Source organism: Strix uralensis, chromosome 4 (genome assembly GCF_047716275.1).
Source record: "Strix uralensis isolate ZFMK-TIS-50842 chromosome 4, bStrUra1, whole genome shotgun sequence".
NCBI lineage: Eukaryota > Metazoa > Chordata > Aves > Strigiformes > Strigidae > Strix > Strix uralensis.
This window is the reverse complement of record NC_133975.1, coordinates 75,042,064-75,062,234: the sequence shown is the minus strand read 5'-3', so window position 1 is coordinate 75,062,234 and position 20,171 is coordinate 75,042,064. Positions and strand designations below refer to the sequence as shown.

Below are 20,171 nucleotides of genomic sequence, written 5' to 3'. Positions count from 1 at the left end.
AAGGGCTTGAAAAGTCATCTAGGAAAAAAGATAAAAACAATACAGAAACAACTAGTGCGTCCAATATAAAATATGTAATATAGCCTAAAACCTAAAATATTACATTAAATTCACATTACAAAATAAAATTGAGAGTGTATCATGCAACATGAACAGACTAAGTTAAATTAGTATAGAGCATTATTTTATGCAAGGATACTCCACCATATCCTTGTCAAGATGTTAAATGAGTTATTCATAGCAATATGAATGAATTGCATTTTGAGCATGGGCCCAAGCCTATACTTTAATACAAATTTGATTCACATTAACACAGTATGGGAGCAAGTCCAAGTTCAGATACAAGCATTAGGACTGAGAAACAAACATGCGTCCTTGCTTGGTATAGAGTCAAATATGAAATTTTCCATCACTTAGTCTGTTCTTGCAGCAATATCTGTCCTTGATGGTGATAGAGAAATCAGTCAAAAGACCTTGCTAGGGGAGCCCAAATATCACAGGAGGGATTTGCTGGCACACTGATTATCCAAGGCCCCCTTCGTCTGTCTGGACAGGAATCTTGTATGGTGGTCTCATATGGCCAACTCACTGAGAAAGGTAGAAATCAATGAGCTAATCCCATGGCGTCACCGTTCAGTACAATGGCGTGACATGCAATCTTGTTAACAAGCCATACGAAGTAACTGAAGCCAGCGAGAACCATCAGGGTTAAATAATGTTAATAAATTCCTCTTCAGGAAATGCTTAATTTGCTACGTTTCATCAATAAACCTCAGGCAAGTTTGCAAACGTTGCTATTCTATATTTGCCCATTTCTCAGACTTCTGCACCAACACCATAAACCCAGCCTGCAAAGCTGATGGGCACTAAAAGGAAGGGAGAGTGATTCAGCTGTGATTCAATGTAAACATCTGCAGTGCTACTGGCCACATTGCAAACAAGGGCCTAAGAATCTTCAGACTTGGAGGTTTTTGTTACTGTTCAAAACTGTACTTGGTCAAGCCTCTTGACATTCTTTCTTGCAGTGAGACTCTGACCTCAACCTTGCTTCTTGCTGCTTTATTTCACTGAATTTTTTTCTATGTTCTTTCATTTCCTCAAGTATTATAAACTGGGGCATTCACTGAATACATTTGAATTAAGATTTCAAGTGCTTAATGATTTAAAGTCAGAAAATTTCTTTTACTAATTAGTAGTCCTTTTTTTCCAAGAAATATCACATAAACGGGTAGGAATACTTTTGCTAAATACCAGAGGAATTTTCCTGATTCAGGTTAAGGACAAAAGTCTAGCTTATCATGTATTTGAGCAACAAGTACACAAAAGCAAAAGTAGGGTTTATTTTTCAGATTTTTTTTTCACAGAATTGTGGATTAGTAAAGTACAAGTAAGTATCACTGCAGTGATGTAAAACTCATCATTAACACGGAATGCATACAAAGTGCTAAAAGTGGATACCAGGGGTGCAAGAGCCTTGGGACAGTAGTGTTGGAGACTTCAGTGAGTTACGAGTGGGAAGCAAAGGACAAGGCAGGTCAGAAAAGAGAAGTAAAGTGTCATAGTTACACATAGAAAGAGAAAGGATCACATTCCTGGGTGAGCCCACTGTGTTATTCTTGTAACTGATGTAATTTCATTGTAAATTAGCCTCTTGGCAGAAAAGTTAAGCTTGGATTTTTGTACATTTACCACACCAAAGGACCTGGTATATACAAATGCTTACTGATGTCCTAGCAGCACTGTAACCATGACCAGGGTGATCTCATTTCTAAAGTTTTAGTACCAACTGAACCTGTGAAAGATAGAAAAATGCCCATAAGGTTGATGATGAATAGCATGGAGCTGGTATGAAATCACTGCTGACTTTTGTAGGCAGTCTCATGACACTGTGTTTGTTCTCTTCAGAGCAGAACAAAAGATGTATTGACTACACCGTACCTTCATAAGTGCATATCTATTTCTACCTACCTATATGCATATATGTATATATATTCCCTTTCAGGAACTGGGCACAGTGAAATCCTCATTCAATGTCCCAAAGCAAGCACTTAACATTTAGCAGTGCTAGTGCTGTCGAAGTTACTACAGCTTCTCAAGTATTCTACAGTACATGTTTATTTAGTAGTTTTTCTTATGTCACTGGCAAAATGTCACTGTGTTACCAAGCAGATCATGGTTAAAGTGCTTAGGAATAAAAACAAAACCAAAACCAGAAGTCCCAGTATTCCAATACTGGTTTTGGTCAACTCTTCAGGGCTACAGTCCTCTCTTCATGAAGAGGCGTTAGGACCCTAATGACCCAATCAGCCAAGGGACAAAAAGCTTCTAGCCCATTAAATGGCTAAACCATGCCATAAGACAATTGCAGGGACTTTACTTCTGTTGTCATTGATCAGATTTCTCACTGATTGATTTCCTATGATAGACTGGTAACAGCAAGATAAAAATGTGATTTTTTTTTTGCCAGAAATAAGTTATAGTTTAAAGTGGGGAGAGGCAAAAGATACCGGAGAGGAAGAGCTGTAACTGACAAACTGTGCTAGCTAAAGTTGCTAAGAGTTAGGAAAAAACAGTTAATTAGGTGGAAAAGGAGGAGTAAAGTTCCAGTTTTATCCACTTAATTAATTTCTACCGGTTCTCCAGGAGGTTTCGAGATTTAGTATTAAAGTTAGGGAAAGAGAAAAAAAGGTATCAGCAACTTCATCTAGACAGTTTTGAGCAGGACACAGACCAAAAAAAAAAAAAAAAATATCCACTGCAAGGTGAAGTCAGTCTTTTGAGAAAATCAATTAAAAAATTAGATTTGGACATTTTTTGAAAATGGCAATCTTAATTTATGTGTATATTTCTCCTCTAACAGCTCTGTGAATGACATTGCAGGAACTGTCTCTGCTCCTTGTCTGCTCTGGAACATCAGGAGTGGAACACTAATAGTATATGGCTACTCTCAATACAAGGAAAACAGACACATGGTGTTTGTATTTCTAATTCTTAATACCAACTATATTTAACAGTTGTTGCTAGGTATTGTCTGAAACCTTAAATAGGGTCCAGCAGTGCAACCAATATTCAATTCCTATAAAAGGAATAACAACAAAAAAAGTGATGAAAAATATCAAAGCTAGGGTCATTGTTCTGTATTTTCTATTCCTTTTCATTATCAGCTTTGTAATTTAGTATCCATTATTTATGCAATAAATGAAGTTCTATAAAATGTGTCAGTGCAGGATGTCCATTGCAGACCATGTGGCATGTTAAAGGACGATGTAAAATGCACAATGCCCTTAAAATCTTATCATTAATTTTCTACATTTCCTGACTCTTCATCAATTTGACAACTTTACCTGAACATTAAGTTGAACTGAGCAACCATTCAATTAATTAATTACATCATTATGTCTAATATCAAGGAAAACATATTTCCAGAATTCAACTTCCTGCAAAGGAGGACATTTGCCAAGTTTGAGATATGCTAATACTTGTGTTTAAAATATTTGCAAATGATTTTATGACCATTAATAACACTGAACTTCATCCACATGCAGATCACCTTATGGAAAAAAAAATGCCATCTGTTCCTTTCAACAGCATTTTAATAGTATTTATATAAGGCTCTAAGGAGGTTCTTCCATAAGATTAAAATCTTAGAATTGTCACAAAATGGATTAATTTTTGTTGCCATTTTCAGATCTCATTATATTTCTGGCACAAAGTAAAATGGTTTTGTGTCATTTTCTGTTCTTCTTACAATTTTGTCACTGATAATGCTTTGTAAAGATAAATTTACATCAAGTATTGAGCCTTGTGATAATTCACTCTTACAGCAGGACAGCGCTGATTAGAATTGCCAATTCCACAAAATCAGTTGACTCCTCCTCATAAATATCACGGGAGGTGCCATAAGTATTGCTTGTTTCTCATAGTAATTTATAGGCAATTTGGAAGAAGAAAAAAAAAAAGTTGTTTATTATTTAACTTGAATGAGACCACATTTACTGATGCTTTAAATTCCTGAGATGGCTTCCATTTAAATAGAGTACAAATATAAAATAAAAAAAAAAATTGCAACAATGCAGAAAAGAATAATTTATGTCCTTTTACAATACTGAGCTGTGTAGTGTTTAGAAGCCTCATAACACATAATCAGAAATTATTACCCTAATTTTGCAGATAGAAATTTGGCCAAAGATGGTCGGAGTGACTGGGAACACAGCTGCTTTTTGACAAAACTGTAATTCCCCCCACCCCCTTACCAGAAGTCACTGCTGCTTCAGACCTGCTGTGCTGAACTGGCCACAGGAGAGCTCCTACCAACTAGTCCATAAGCCAGAGCAAAGCAGGTTAGGAAAAATACCTCCCTCCACCACTATGTGAATTTGGTCCAATTTAGGTGCAATGACCTGAATCTGAAAGTGCTTCAGGAACAAACACTATGATAATGGATAAGTATTTCAGGACCAACTGTCTGTTTTTCCTGGTTTTGTATCCTTTGTATTATTGAAATTCACATTTCTGGTGAATTTCAGTAACTTCTGGCATCAACGTTCCCTGCAGGGGGTAATGTTTTAGCCCACCAAAAGCTGTGAGCAGAAAAGGATGTCTATCCATGCTGCAAACTCACATTAGCTATGCCCAGACTGTACATCCACACGGCTGAAAGCATCATGGTGCCCTTTCTCTTTGTGCATGTGAGGTTCCTGGGGGCACCCAAGACACATCAAACCGAGCTGGGACATTCACCACAAGCATGCTGAAATGTGGTAGGTAATGTGTAGACATAGTTACAGACCAACTACTGCTCCACAGAACTGCTAACACTGCACAGGAGACCCACCTGGGTTTTATTTCCTTACTGCATGGTTTTTCCAATAATATAGCTAATTCCTCTTCTGCAGGGAACTGAATTCTGAAAGTGTTTCCTTTGATAATAGACATAAAAACATAAATAATGAGTTGTTATGACATTTATGACAAGATGAGGTGGATGCTGAGCAGTTACATGGATCCAAGGGGAACTTGGACAAGTTCAAATTCAAATGTGATCCTGAAAGTCTTGGGCAACAAATGATAGGACTCTGGGAGATTATTTCTGGGAGATTTTAATCTAAATTTTACTTGTTATTCTAGCCTTTGTGAGTCTTCCCCTTTCAGCTGCATTTTGAGATGCGATATGGGAGCAATGGTTGTGTCTGACCTAAAGGAGCTATTCTTATGTTCTCATGTTCTGTTTTAGTCTCACTGTTTAGTGGTTATCGTTCCTCAGATCCTTTCTGTTCATTGCTTCTCTACCTCACACAGAAATCTGCTCAAAGAATAATTTTAAAATTCTGCTTACTCCCATTTCTCACTTCCTTGGGGAAAGAAAAGCAGAGTGGGAGTCAAACACATTTAGCACAGATGCTGTCATAACAGAAGCTAAGCCATTTTGTCCTTGATTTGAGGTGAAGGGGGAAAAAAAAAGAAAAAAACCAAAAGGAAAGTACTGAAAGACTTGCCTCTTTTAAAATCAAAGATAAGATCTAAAAGCAAAATTACCATTCAGTTTGAACAATTGAGTGTAATAACAGAGAACCTCAAAATAAAGCTCTAACCTTTGATAATCTGTAAACTCTCTCTGAGGACAACATATGGTGCTTAAAGAGCATTATGACTGAAGATAGCTAATATAAATAGAATTATTTGTGTAAAAAGCCCTGTCAATGAAAACTTTCAAACCAAAAAAGCAATTGCTTTTGAAGAGCATTCCATGTTCTTCTTCAGCATGACCTTGTTAAACCCCTGAATATTTCAGTGTTGGTACATCTCTAATCCAAATACAGTATTGCAAGGTACAGTGTAAAGCCATTAATGCAGATTGCAAGCACAATAAGATGACAGGCAGAAAACATTTGAAAAATGTTACACCTGGATTTCAAGCACCACAACACATTGCTTTATATATGCTTTTAAAATATTGTATTAAAGGCACATGCTTCAGGGGTAGGTTTTGGCATATTTGAAAATCAGTCTATGACAAAGAAAACATCTACTTCCCTCCCCCTTATTTCACAGCTGGAATAGCTCACTTGAAAATTTTGCTATTGGTTCTTGCCAGTCTGAATAATCTCACATGCACACAACTACACACATACATATGCGCAGATGCACACACAAAATCCCAAACTAGATGACAGTAGTCAGTGGGCTCCACTGCATCCTTATGCATCTTACTCTCATAATTTCAGTTCATATGTAATAATATTTCTATCTGAAATACTAAATATTGATCTATAATGTAATATGAAACTATTTACTTGAAGGTAGTCAAATCACTAAAAAAAATGAACTTTAGGAGATTGTCTAATGAGCAGAATGTGGCTGGCAGCCAGCAGATGTGGCTGGCAAAAATATAAAATCAACATATTTCTTACTTTTTTTTAATTAAAATTTTCTTAGCTACTTTTCTGTTTTCTGAACATAAAAATGCACCTTCCAGATACACTTTTGCTTTCATTAGGAAGCAACAGCGTTGGTAAAACTAAAAAAACACAGAGTCCAGTTTAAGGTATTATTTATGCTGTTTACATATCACCTCTGTTTTTTTTATGTAATGTTGCAGCATCACGTAATGCAGCAATGTAAAAAAATAAGAAAAAACAGTTTTATTTGGCTAAACAGCATGCTAAGCAATATTCATCTAGAGTTCTGAAAAAATTACATATCCATAGAAAACCCTAATACTTCTTCTGTTACTCCCTAGTTGTGAATGGAAAGCATGACACACTGCAGAGGGAAACAAAAAAAGTCACCACCAGAAATTCCCCAAGCACCTGACAAAACCTGGGAAGGAAAATCAGAGCTCTGCATGTTCTTGTTTTTCCTCCAACCAAGCATTGCCACATGACAGCGGTATAAACTGCTTTGAGAACTTCTGGAATTGCTTTTTCACTACATTAATGAAGACTGTAGTGCTGGGTTTTTTTAAAAAAAATATTAAAAATCCATAATGTATAGTCTTACATTTAATACTTTCGTGTGTACTACAATATTCCATTGGCCCTTGAAATAACATAACAAGTTATTGACTCAGTATATAATAAAACTTCTCGGTACAACATTGCAACAACATTTGGGCCTCCTACATGCACACAAAATGATTCATATTTTCAAATAATAATAAGCTTTGTCTTGAGAAAGTATACTCCTCAATGGCTCTAAAAAGTCAGGTAGGTTGCATACCAGCTTGTATTTAGCCTCAGTTTGATTATCTAGTTTTAAATAATAGGATTGCATGAAAACTGAAAGTTACTTTCATATTTCATTTTATGTTCATAGTATTATGAATTAATAAAAATTGTCCCCTCAGTTTTCTTAATGTCACTATGAAGGGATGTTGGAACAATTCGTTCAAGATTTTTTTTCTTTAAGTATCAATTTTACAGCCAGTTCCTGAAATGGGATATATATTTTTACCATTGCCATAATATATTGTAATCGGTTTGGGATTTTATTTGCAGGAAATATATCAGAAAGCTGGCATAAAAATTACTGGTTTGAATTACGTAGTGTAAGAGTGGTGTGCCTCCAGCCAAAATTTTGAACTCCAAACTCTTCCTAGATTTGTGTGCTTTACTCTGTCACTTTGCACAGATATTATGGCAAAGAAGGACATGTTAGTGTTAGTTGGTACATTAATGTTTGTTGTATATTAATGAAGACTTGAAAGTCATAACTTTGTTCTTTACACAACATTTACCTGAACAAACTGATCCCCTCAGAGATGCTCATATCCAAAGAATATATACCCACTCCATACAAAGGAGAATAGCTACATACCTACAGTCAGAGAGACTGGGAACATTATCTTCCTTAGTCCAAACCTCATCATCACTTTGTTGTTAGAGCCTTAAAAATAATAAAAAAAAATTCCAGTTCTTCCCAGAAGGCAAGGTAATTGAGTGGAAATCTACATTAACTGTAACAGCTTACGTAACTGATACATGAGTTTGGCAGATATGCTTGCAAAACTTCTCTCTGGGTTAAATATGGACACATAATTGGTAAATGTTTTAAAAAGCTTTAGCATTTCTGGCATGTCTGCCAACAGATCGTGAGATACTTATGGCATATTACTTTTGAATATCTGGGTGTCCACAATTATTGGCTGGCTTCATGGATCTGGCAAGAAAGCCATGGGAATTTCAGTTACTAATTTTGTACCAAGATGGCTATGGGAGCCCATCTTACATACTTCACATGCATCATCTGTCTGTCTATCTACCTCTTTGCAGATCTAAGCATGTAATTGTGAATGTCAATTATTATCTTTTGGGCTTCATACAAATAAAATTGTTTAGCATTTTGTGGAATGGGGCTCCACATGTATGCAAAATTTGCAAGTGTAAAAAAGCCACAGGAGGTTGTCACGTAGGTGATTTCTTCTAGCATTTGAAAATCCTAAGTAAAATAATGTTTGCAACATGATGGTGGTTACTGAATTGTTATGGCTGTCGAATCTTGCATCGTCTGTATGAGTGTTGGACAAGTGTCTCTGTAATCAGGCTCATGACAAATTTCATGGTTAAGACTTTCTTCTGCTAAGTGTTTTGGTCTGTCTCTCAGTTATGTATGGTAGAGGGGTTTTTTTAGTCTGTGCTTTTTTTGGCCGTATGGTATATTTGACTGCTTTTTCCCCCCCATTAATCTTTCAACAATCCAGACAAATGCAGTTCTGTGCTTCTCCTAGACTCTTGACCCTTAAACACTGCCGCCATACAAAGCAGAATTATGGTCTGGTTCCAAGGAACTTGGCTCTTCCTGAAGCAAGACATCGAGGGCAGTCATAGCTGTTGTATGGCTGAGTCCTTTACAAGGTTCAGATGGTAAAAATTTAACTACTCCTCTTTGCTGTCTTTCTGCCTTTAACAGTATTTCATGGAATGATACTGTCATTCTAGCAGTAGTCTGTGACTAGGCTCTACCATCTTCTTTTCATCTTAATTTTTCTGTTTCCTTTTCAATTTGAGGATTCTGGCTGCAGCTTATCAAAAGGCCATGTTACCAAATCTCTTTGTTTTAGCTCTCATAAATTCCCTTTCCCTGTAAAGGTATCAGATTTATTTTGTCTTTTTATACAAATAGTAACAAAGTTTACTAATAAACATAGCTGGTTTTCTTGTTTGGTTAGAAATATAGAGTTCTTAATATACTTTATGGCATTACATGAATGGACACTATGTTATACTTCTCAGTCAAATTAAGCAAAACCTCTTTCCTGAAAGATGTGCTATGCAAATTAAACATTAAGGACAACTCCTACGGAGAGTTTAGGCACCATGACATTTGGGTGGAATTTAGGGAGCTAGGTCTATGTGCAAAATTGTAGACCAAACAGACACTTAGCAATTACAGAAGTCAGGAACGGGACCTCATTTTCTTTGCCATGAGTTAAATGCTGCTGCTGAAGAGTTAGTAGGATTTGGTAAAATGCAAGAGAGGAAATCTACATAATCCAAAGGAAGTACACAGCAAATATTGGCCCCTAAATAACAAGTTGCTTCAGCAGCTTGTTACAAGGTTGATAGCTCATACAAATCCTGAGCTACATGCTCTGGAAATGCCCTAAGCTGGGGTACCCCTCATAACAACCAGCTTGCTTAGACAGTAATCCATCTTGTTGTTCATCCTTAACTCATATTGTCCCCTGTTGCACTATTTCTGCTCTTTTCCTTTTTCATTCACATGAGCAATAAGCTATCTAGGGTAACAATGCAGCAAATGAAGCAGTGCCCCTTGGGGAATAAACAAACCTTATTTTCTATTGGTCTGTGTACTTTGCAAATTCCCTTCGCTACACTTTTAAAATTAATCTATTTTGGTTATGATTTTCCTGATGAAAGAATGTAAGTTTAAAGTTTGTCCTTTGAGAGACTCAGGATCTTTTGTTTCAGATGATGAAGGACTGCTGTTTGTTGTCTGCTGCTTGTTCTTTTTTGCCATGATTGACGCCCAAAAGCTCCCCAAGCAGAATAATTTAGAAGAAAAAAGATTCCACAGACAAATATTTAAGCTAAAATGACAAAAAGAAGGAGTACAGTTTGTACAAAATAAAAAAATCAAAAGAGGATGAATACGAGAGGCTTTGTACTCTTTTGTATTAGCTTTAACCTAACAACTTTAAGGCTTTGAATCTGATATGGGTCCCATTCAATAAAATAGTTAAACAGCACCAGAAGTGCTTAAAGTAAGACATGAAGACTTGATCAGTGTTACAAAAATCTTGTCTCAAAAGAAAAACAATTTTTATCCTTTTCTTCCTGTTCCATGTTCTGTTTCAAAGGAGTTACTGTCTAGCCTCATCTTCCATCATCAGACACAATTATCACAGTACTCTTTCTACTAAATATAAATGATACAGAAGTAATCTAATAGCCTAGTGACCAAGGCAATGACAAATGAAATGTTTTTAAGAGTGACCATTCACTATAAATTTCACTTCTCATATATGTTGTAAATGAAACCTTGTCAGTCAATAAATCTCGTTATATCAGAAATCTAATCATTCCCAGAGTCCTTTTGAAGCCTTAGAGAAACTTATTAGCAAAGGATTTATGGCAATTCTGAATTGCTTTCAGAAAAGTACATCACATTTGCAGCTGGGACCCAGAGTGTAGAACAGCTGTCCTGACAGTGGCCTTGTACTACAGTGGTGTCATCCTGGCAGCTCTTTAAAAACTAAAAGCATCTGGTTCACATTTAATTTTCGTACTCAGATGACTTATCTGCATTACATCTTAGTGTAGGATGCTTCTTCTTTCATTATTTATTGTACACAGAGGTTCAAAAAACAGCAACATTGTGTATGCCACAAAACCCTCACCCACAGCATGAGCTGTTTACAGGATGACATATAGACATACATTTTTGGTAAATACTTCAGGTAGATTAAAAAACAAATGCTGAGTTTTCGCTGTGAATTTATGCAAAACTGATGGAGCAGATTAAATGTTTGAAAATAACTGCATTTTGTACTGGAAAATTGCCATTACTGTTCTACTAGTGCTCTGACAGCTTACAACATATATCTAAGTTGAATGCATCACTAAATCTGACATGCAAAGTCATTCCCTTCCCCTGTCGTGGGCATAATGTGATGATAACAACAGCAAACGGATGTCAACCTTGTTTTGTTAAAAGTGAATGATCACCATGAAATACTATAATTTCTTAATTTTATTTTTGAAGATGAGTGGTACCAACTACAAAATTGGAGAAGAACGGATAAAAGCCTGTTGCTTCATCACCTGTTGCCTCATAAATCTGAAGACCATTTCCAATTCCAGTTGTAAAGGAAAACGTATTTCAGATAAAGTAATTCCACAAGCAAAATGGTGATGTGATGGAATTTGAATTCTGCAAGTGCCTTTTACATTATTTACAGATATTGAAAATGCATCTGGAAGAAACAGGGATTTGGGGAACTTGCATTTCAGCTTGTAGAGAACAGAAAACTTAAGTTAGCAGACTGGGTGAGGGGCAGATGAAATACCATAAATTCTTTAATAGCGACACCTTGCAATCACTTACACTTAAATAAATTCTTGAAGAATCTTAAACAAATTCTTGTGCTATTTTGCTACAGCAGCATACCAAAAAGATGGTTGTAATAACATCGATTTACCAGCATTCCTGTGACAAGCACCAGTAAATTCCAGACATGCTATGGATACCAGTTTCCCAAACTCTCCTGACATTGTCAAAGATGATTGTGTGATCTTTTTCTTGTATTAGTAAAAATCATTAGCAACACATAAAAGCCATAATTGCAAAACTGTTGCAAAACCATTGATCCATTTGCATTTTTCAAGTTTATGAAATGAGGTAGTTATGTTTGGTCTTCATTACAGAAAGAACCCAGTTCAACAAATGGAATCTAGAGGAAGTGTTCCCTTTTTTGTCAGGTAGTACACAAGTTTTGATCTTTAAGATAAGTCCAAACAATTTTACTCTGTTTTTATTCAAATACAGAATTAAAATTAAATTTAATACATAATTCATATAAATAAATCTAATTTATATTTAATATTTGATAAATTATGATAAAAATAAAAAGTAAACCACAGGAATTTATCATGTATTCTTAAGAGACACATTTCACATCCTGGGAACTAACACTTCAGGATGTGTAAATGAAAAACAGTATCTTGGATTACACAAAGTGATATGCCTATTTAAAAGCAGAGAATTCTGAAATTCATGGTATATACTAATCTCTGCCTTCAAGCTGCAAATAACTGCCCTGTGTTAGCTTCCTAGCTCTCATTTTGAACTAGGTTTTATTTTGCTTTAAACAACAAAATATTCCTTATATCATCTGACATCTGTCCATTACTGGCCAACCAATCCCCATTTGAGATTAGAAAATTATTGACCTACAATTTTATTTTTGCAAGCACGTGAACTATCTTGCATATTCCACCCTAAGTTGTTCTTTGAGTAAAATAGTGGAAAAGAGTAACTCACTCTTTGAACTGTAGATTGCTAACTGCATCAAGTTGTCCACAGAAGTGTTTTTATTCATGGACTATTCAACCATTTTAGAAAGAAATTGATTTTTTTTTTTCAGTTACAGAAATCTACTTTCTAAAATACTACATTAAAGTTCACAGAATGCTTGAGTATAAATTTCAAGGATATACATTTCCAGGGATATATATCTCTCTAGCTATATTGCTGGGAGAGATTAAACTGAATATAGTGTTCTAAACAGGCATTTTAAAGTTCTCAGGGAAAACAATGTTTATGTTGGAAGAAAATATAACCTGAAGGTGCAAATCACGAATATCCTTCACTCAGTAGTATAATGTGACTGACTAGAGCAGCAGAAGACCAAGATGAGATTTCCTGGTGTCTTCATACAACACTGAAGCGCAGCATGACTTCTATCGTTGAGTCATGAACATACTTCTCAAAGGACAAAGCTTTTTGCCCTTCCTCTCTTGAGAATAAATTGCCCACAAGGTTTCTTGGCTATTTTATTCTAGCTGTAGGAAAATACAGAAAATTTTTCATCTTTCTCCTAACCTTGATTGTTTTTTCATTTCTGAGCCACTTAAAAGTTTTGCCAGGGCTCCTTGAATTAGCCTCGTTTATAAAAAGAAAAAAGGATATATGAAGAGAAACAGAAATACAGCTGCTATGGGGAAAAAAAAAAAAAAAAAATGTGTCCAGCAACTGATGTTGTTGTTTTCCTTATGTTGGATCTTCCTCTGAGGAATCCATGAGGAGTGACACTGATGCTCTCCCTGAAACATACCGCTCCTTGTTTCATCTCTGTACTGATAATCTAGAGCTTAAAATGGCTGCACAATCTTCTTTAGGGGACGGAAGGCATTAAGAAGTGAAGAACGAGACGCTCTAACTAATTCTTCTGCAGAACAAAATGCAACAGAAAAGGATTCACTCTTTGAAAGAGCTAAATCTGTTTTCAACCTTTTGTGCACAATTGTTTGAAGGCCAAAGTGCTCGATGTCAAAGCGGTAAAAATTCCTGACAGGGGACATTACAGTCATTGTTAATCGCCAAAGGGCTTTGTATAGGCAGCCCTTAGAAAAGATATACACGTGCAGTATCCCTGTTAGTGTCATGGCATGTACTGTATAAAATTTATTGACCCTTTGTTGTTAAAAGCCCTGTGATCCAGAGCCTGTTATCTGTGTGCAGACAGGAATAAAGCAGGGAGATGTGGTTATGCCTTTAGGCTAATGGGCTGCAGGGAAGCTGATGGGAGCTGGAACTGGGGAGGGATATCTCCCCTGTGCCCGTACATCGCTCTGCTAGCTGAGCAGGCTGAGTGCATGGGGTGAAATCAGTGTGGGCTGGATCCTCAGCAAGGAAAGAAAACAGCTGACGGAGGTGCATGTATTGAAACAGACGTACTCCATCAATGCGAACCCTGGGATTGTGCATGATCTAGGATTACATTTCCCCAGCTTAAGTGTAGATATTGTTTAATATTAAAACAAAGAGAGTTATGCATAGTTACTTTGGAATAAAATAGTTCCATAGTGCTTTGATAGCCATAGTGGTAAGAACTAAAGGAAATGTTACAGAGATGCATAATTCACATTAAGTCTGAAATACCACTGTTAATGATTTCCCTGCCATCCCACTGCAACTGCAGAACAGATATGAATTTTCTAAAATTTACAACTATTGTACAACTATTTGTACTGGCCTCAGGAAAACAGCCGAGATGCATCAGTTGTCTCCCCCCACCCCTAAATACAGGTACTTAGACAATTCAGCTTTCCCCAAAATAAACACCTACCTTAGGGAGTTAAACCTAGATTTAAACTAAATAAGTAAACCTGAAATCGGTGAGAAGCTAAAATGTTAAAAGCTTACATAAACTAAAGTCCATTTTACCCAGATTCTGAGTTTTAAGCAATTTCCTTTGTTATTTTAAAGACATATATCCTTCATCAACTGTCGGTAACATTCTTACTGTCATGATACAATAGGTTTTTTATGTGCCCTCTATTTGGGACTGGAATTACCCTACAGTCTGGTTATCCACTTCAAAGACTGCAAGTTCTTCCTGACTTAGCTCCTACCATGATGCCCCCGAGACTGACTTGCCTACCTTCTGCTCTTCACAGGGGAAGCAGTCTTGCTTCAAACCAACTTTGTTAGAAAGTATTGCAGAGTTAATAAATTCTATAATTTCTCACAACAGTTTTAGTAAAGTTAGTTAGTTCAAAGTTTTGAACACAAGAAAGAAAAAGAGGATCAAGGATTACGGGGAGTTCAAATTAATATAGAAAAAAATCCCTTTACATTTAAAATCATTTAGTAATAGAGATGCTTTCTAGTACCTACTCCTTTTCTCCAGTGTTATGCTCACCCTTGGGTGTGTCCCTCTGGGTCACAAGGTCCACAGTGCACAAGAAATTTGTCAAGGGAGGTATTACACCAACTTTATAGCTTCCTGAGGGCTTTGCTGGGAGGAGCATGGCATTCATGGCGGGGTTTTATTTCTCTTCAGTCCTTGATTTCCCAGGGCTATTATTTCATGTTTTCTTAAGGCAGTCTGCTCACTTGTACTTTTTACACCACTGGATCTCAGCTACAGCTTGACGATCCTCACCCCTTCACTGTTAAAGACACACAACAGCTTCCCACAGCCCTGGTTATCAGAAAAGGTTTTTGCTTGTTATGCAGGGACTGCACAGGTTTGCTAGACCCTTACCACATTTGGTATGCGCAGAGATAAGCTTAAACAAGGTAGGTAATATTCTTCTGACAGACATACAATTGCTATCGCAGCTGGAAACAAGCTAAAATGAACTCTGGCCAAGGCAAGTCCAGGCAAGTCCCAAGACCAGCACTGGTGAGTTAATACACAGCACGTGACCTTTAGTAAAATCAGAAACAATTATATTTGCTGAGCTGCCACAGTGGCTAGCACCCAAGTTTTGATCTGCTTTCATTTTGTCAGATCTTTCTTTAAAGTTAGACAACCAGGTTTTTGGTGCTGTAAGAGCACTGGCAGATAGAGAAACAGATGTAAAACTGGTCGAAGACAGAAACAAATCAAGAGTTAAATGAAGGGAGAAGCACATTAAAGGGATTTTTGACACTTACAAAGCATGAGAAAGACTCAGGTGTTTATCCAGTTTAGTCCCTGAGTCCTGTGGGTACATATTTATAGTTGTTAGACTTCAAAAATAAAATATGGGAGTTTGCTACAAATCTACTGCATATACATTTTTGAAGAAAAAAAAAAAAAAAAAGAAAAGAGTTTATTTTCCTTTGAGGTTGAGGACTGCAGCACTTGCTTGTGACCCGGTTGTATTTTCCCGAGTTAGAACCCCAAAGAAACTAAAACCATAAAACTACGCAGTGAACAACAGATGTGAACACAGAGAAGGCAGGTGGGGAATACGGCCAGTGATCTTCAACTCAGGAATGAGTTTGCTGTGGAGCTGAGAATTTTTGAAAAAAAAATAAATGGGACCAGAGTATCTGAAAGGAGACACCACAATCTACTGAAGTTACTTCACGTTAGTCTGTCATTAAAATAACTACATTAGTCTAGTTCAGTTTTCCTCTGTTCTAAAAATACTCTATTTTCTGTCTTAGAACTGGTTAAATCACCCATTTTTGTGCTATTAAACATATATACACAGCTCCTAAAGTATACCCTAGCGTAGCTGCAGGTTTGTATACTAATACTTCACCAATGTTAGGCAATGTCTTACTGCACCACTGAATTCAAGGGATGAATCTGAGACAAACAGAAACCAATGCAAAAGTCCTCTTTACTAGGAGGTTTTCACTGGCATATTTACAGAAAAAAGATCGAAACATCCCAAAAACACGAATTAAAATCTCTTTTCCAAATAATTCTACCTCCCAGCTTGGTTACGATAACCAACTATTTACGTATTAAGGCACACAGGGTTTACAATGATTGGAAGATACTGTAACCTCCAGAGGAAAGATGTTAGGTACTCTCAGAGAAATTATAGGGAATTTATGTGGAAGTGGATCTCAGCAGGAACAGCTTTGATCACATACAGCATCCTTGTTGGGCCAGAGCTGATTGCACATTGGCGTGGTTGTTACTACAGGAAACTCTCCAGTAGTCCTCCCTACTCAGTGCATCACCAGGTTCGATCCTGTTTCCAAAATAAAATTATGCCATTATCTTCATGGGAACAGCCTGTATTAAAGATGATGGGAGTCAAAAAGACCACGAAACAGAATAATTAAGGTCCTGGACAGCAAGACCTTTTCAAAGAAAAACAAATCTCTGGAGTGTAAGTTCAGAAAGATCCTGGAAATAAATTTCTAAGTAATTTTGGGGGGCTTGCTTCCTTAGCTGTTAAATGCATTTTTTTTTCCTTCAAATTTTGTGAATGAATTTGCTTTTCCCAAAAATTCTTCCAGCATGTATACTGGCAAACAAATGTTCCATATGAGCTGGTTTACCTGGAAATGAAAATTTCTTCTATTGACACATAAAGACCATTATTTATGGTAGACTAACATATATAACACTATAGCTAGTACTTTCTCTATAAAGTTTACAACATAAGGTAGTGAAGCTATATTTATGTGAATCACATTTTTAGAATAGACTTTAATACTAAAAATATTTAGTGTATGTGATTTTCTGTGAGGATAAACTAAAACCAAAATCTAACATGACTTAGACACCCCTAAGGAACCCTTCAAAGAGCGTGTAACTAAAGAGATGTGACAGAAGTCAATCAGAGATTGACAATACTTCTTGACAGCCCAAATTTTCATGAAATTCTTTTCCAAGGCCTTTCCAGTTATTATTAAAAGCCTGTTTCACATATGACATTATTTAAAAGTGCCATTTTAACAAGAAGAGAGACAGTAATTATGCTAATACTTACATAGAAACTTCTCAACATTAATTGTCAAGAAATGCGTAAACCAGAGTAAAGTACATGTAAAAGAATCTCAGGTCCCAGAAGATTACAAGTTTCTCATAAATAAAGCTCTCTTTTCTGTGCTTTGTTCAGCCAAAGCCCCTGTGGAAATTTGGGGTTGAGTTGTGGAGGGTTTTTTTCTACGATTCCCATGTTGGATTTGTGATGATATCTATTTTTTTGTACAAACTATCATGGGGAGTTTAACTGTAACAAGAACTGTGGAGTTGATCAAAACTTCTTACATCAAAGTCAGTGAAAGAGGAACACAGAACATGGGAATCTATGCAAAAAAAGAAATGATTTGCACCCTCAGAGTCATTTGAAACAGCTATGCCACTAGGACTGCCTATCACATTTTCATTAAGTGGACTCAATTTCCTAAATAACTAATTCTTACACAAATACATCTCCCCACTCCTTCTTATGAATGATATGAAAGAAAATTTGAGAAAGCAGTGTGAGAGCAACATGTCTCCATATAAGATTTCTTGGCTTTCTCCTACCCATTCCCTTGTCCTGTTAAAATTACTCCCATAGCTACTTTAAAACCTTTTTTTCTTTTCCTCCAAGAGGGCCTTTATTTCACTCTTCTGACACTTTTATGACCACATACCTGCAGTCCAGGTGTCACCTCAATGGTTGGGAATAGGGCTAGACTCTACTTAAAGTATGAGAAGGGGGCTTGGGATGCAACAGGAGACTGTTGATGGACACTGAAAATGGAGGAAAATGGTTTTTAATATCCCTTGAAATTAAAAGGAGTAGGTTGTAACTTTTACACTGAATGGGTATGTTTTCTGTCAATTTTGAGATATTTTCTCAGATGTACTTATGTGGAAATATGTTTTACTGTTTTAGAATTTCTTGATTTTTAAGGCAATTTTAATTTACTTTTCTCCCTGCTATAATTGACTTAGTATGTGTGACAATGTTCTATCAGGACTAAACCAGCAAAACAGAGGCTATCTTTTATCTCCCACTTAACTTATACAGACATTTATACCTCAGTCAGTATTAAGGTAACTGAGCCTTTCAGGATACCATTAAATAATAAGCAAGCACAGCTGACAGACCTAAGCTTAGAGGGACAGAGGGTTCTGTGCTCAGTAATAGCAAACAGATGGAAAATCCCCGAGTTATTTTTGTAAACTCTGTCTTGAAATACATGGAAACAAGCTCTGCCCTTTGTTATGTATATCTGACTCACAGATATTTGACTTCTATTTGCATGTCTGAATATACCAAGACAGAACCGGACTTTATATTCTCAGCTAGAAAAAATACAACATTTTTCTTGCAGTGAAACTGAGATTGATCTGTTGCCTTAAATGAATTTGTTGGTTTTATGACGAAATCTTGAGAGAAAGAATATCAGGTGGTAATTCCACTAATGAAAAAACCTGATGATTTCAGCTTTTTGAGGAGCCAGGCAGTAAATTACTTGGTCAAAGAGCTACTCTGGAAATGGCAAAATCCTCAATTTTAAAATGTTAAATGTGGAAGGTGAATTTCACTAGGAAAATGAAAAATTTTGAGCTTATCTATATGTCATTGTATTTAAGGTGACCATGTAAAGCATCTTCTATTAAGTCTAAGGAGGTACCACTGTGCTGTTCAGATCATATTCCACATCTTTTGGCAGAGACCTCCTTAATTCACTTTTTGAATTGCAAACAATGTTGTAACCACTGAAATTACCATTCCCCACAGAGGTAAGGTATAAGCAAGGTATTCTGTGAGTACAGGAAGATGTTATTATACCTCTTTTTCTTAATCAATTCTAAAAGCATTCAAAAAATACTAATTGTAAGATAACATGGCATTAGGATCACTGTGTTTACATAGGCTGGTCTGTAGCACCATTGCTGAAAATTAACAACAAGGACAGACCTAAGAGTACAGCATGTTTATATCTAATACTTCAGTGTTTATCCATGGTATTACAGTTCTGGTTGTCTCCACTGACTTACTTGCACAAGCCCATCTCTTTATCTTCTTAGTAGAGACACCTGGGGAAAAAAAAAAAAAAAAACACAACAAACCACACATACAAAAAAAGAGATGAGAGGTCTAGCATTCATAAATAACACCACTATGTTACAATAAATACCATCTTTTGATCACCCTTTTTCATCACATATGAAGCACAATGCACCATAAGCCTTTGCTCAGAAACTGAATGTTTTCCTGCTCTTCTGAATATGAAACACAAATCACAAACATTGTGGAAAAGGCTAGATGTCTTCGTGTGTTTTGCTAAACATAAACCAGACCCATGGCTATCATACTTTTATGAATGTACCTGGAAAGATGAGTGCTGGAGGCTACAGAGTTTGTGTATAACACAGTAGCTTGTTATTGTGAGTAATATTCTACCTTATTCTTCTATATTCTGCAGGAAAACAAGAAAAATAAAATTACTTCTAATTGTGATATACAAATTATGTACGCTTCAAAATGTTTAAAACACACTGCAGTTCTAAAATACCTGAAACAAAAATCTTAGCAAAAATAGAGAATCTTGCATCAGAGTACATTGTGGAGATTGCACAAGAAAGAAATTTATGAGCAGAAACATTTCAGAAACAACTACATTCCAGATTAGTATTTGGTGGCAGATTACTAAGCAAAGAATTATCTTACCAAAAGATACTTTTTAATATACATATATACACACGCACGTATTTTTACATGCGAACATTGCTTATATTTGTTTGTTCATGA

The 20,171-nt window shown here is 36.2% G+C and overlaps 1 long non-coding RNA gene across 1 annotated transcript; it reads right to left on the bottom strand.

The window, feature by feature from the left end:
- Positions 1-18,073: 18,073 nt before the first annotated feature.
- LOC141942221 (uncharacterized) lies at positions 18,074-19,841 on the bottom strand. The gene is made up of 3 exons (XR_012628569.1): positions 19,750-19,841; positions 19,418-19,456; positions 18,074-18,160 (listed from the first exon to the last, which is right to left on the bottom strand). It is a non-coding gene; the product is annotated as an uncharacterized LOC141942221 (long non-coding RNA).
- Positions 19,842-20,171: the final 330 nt, after the last annotated feature.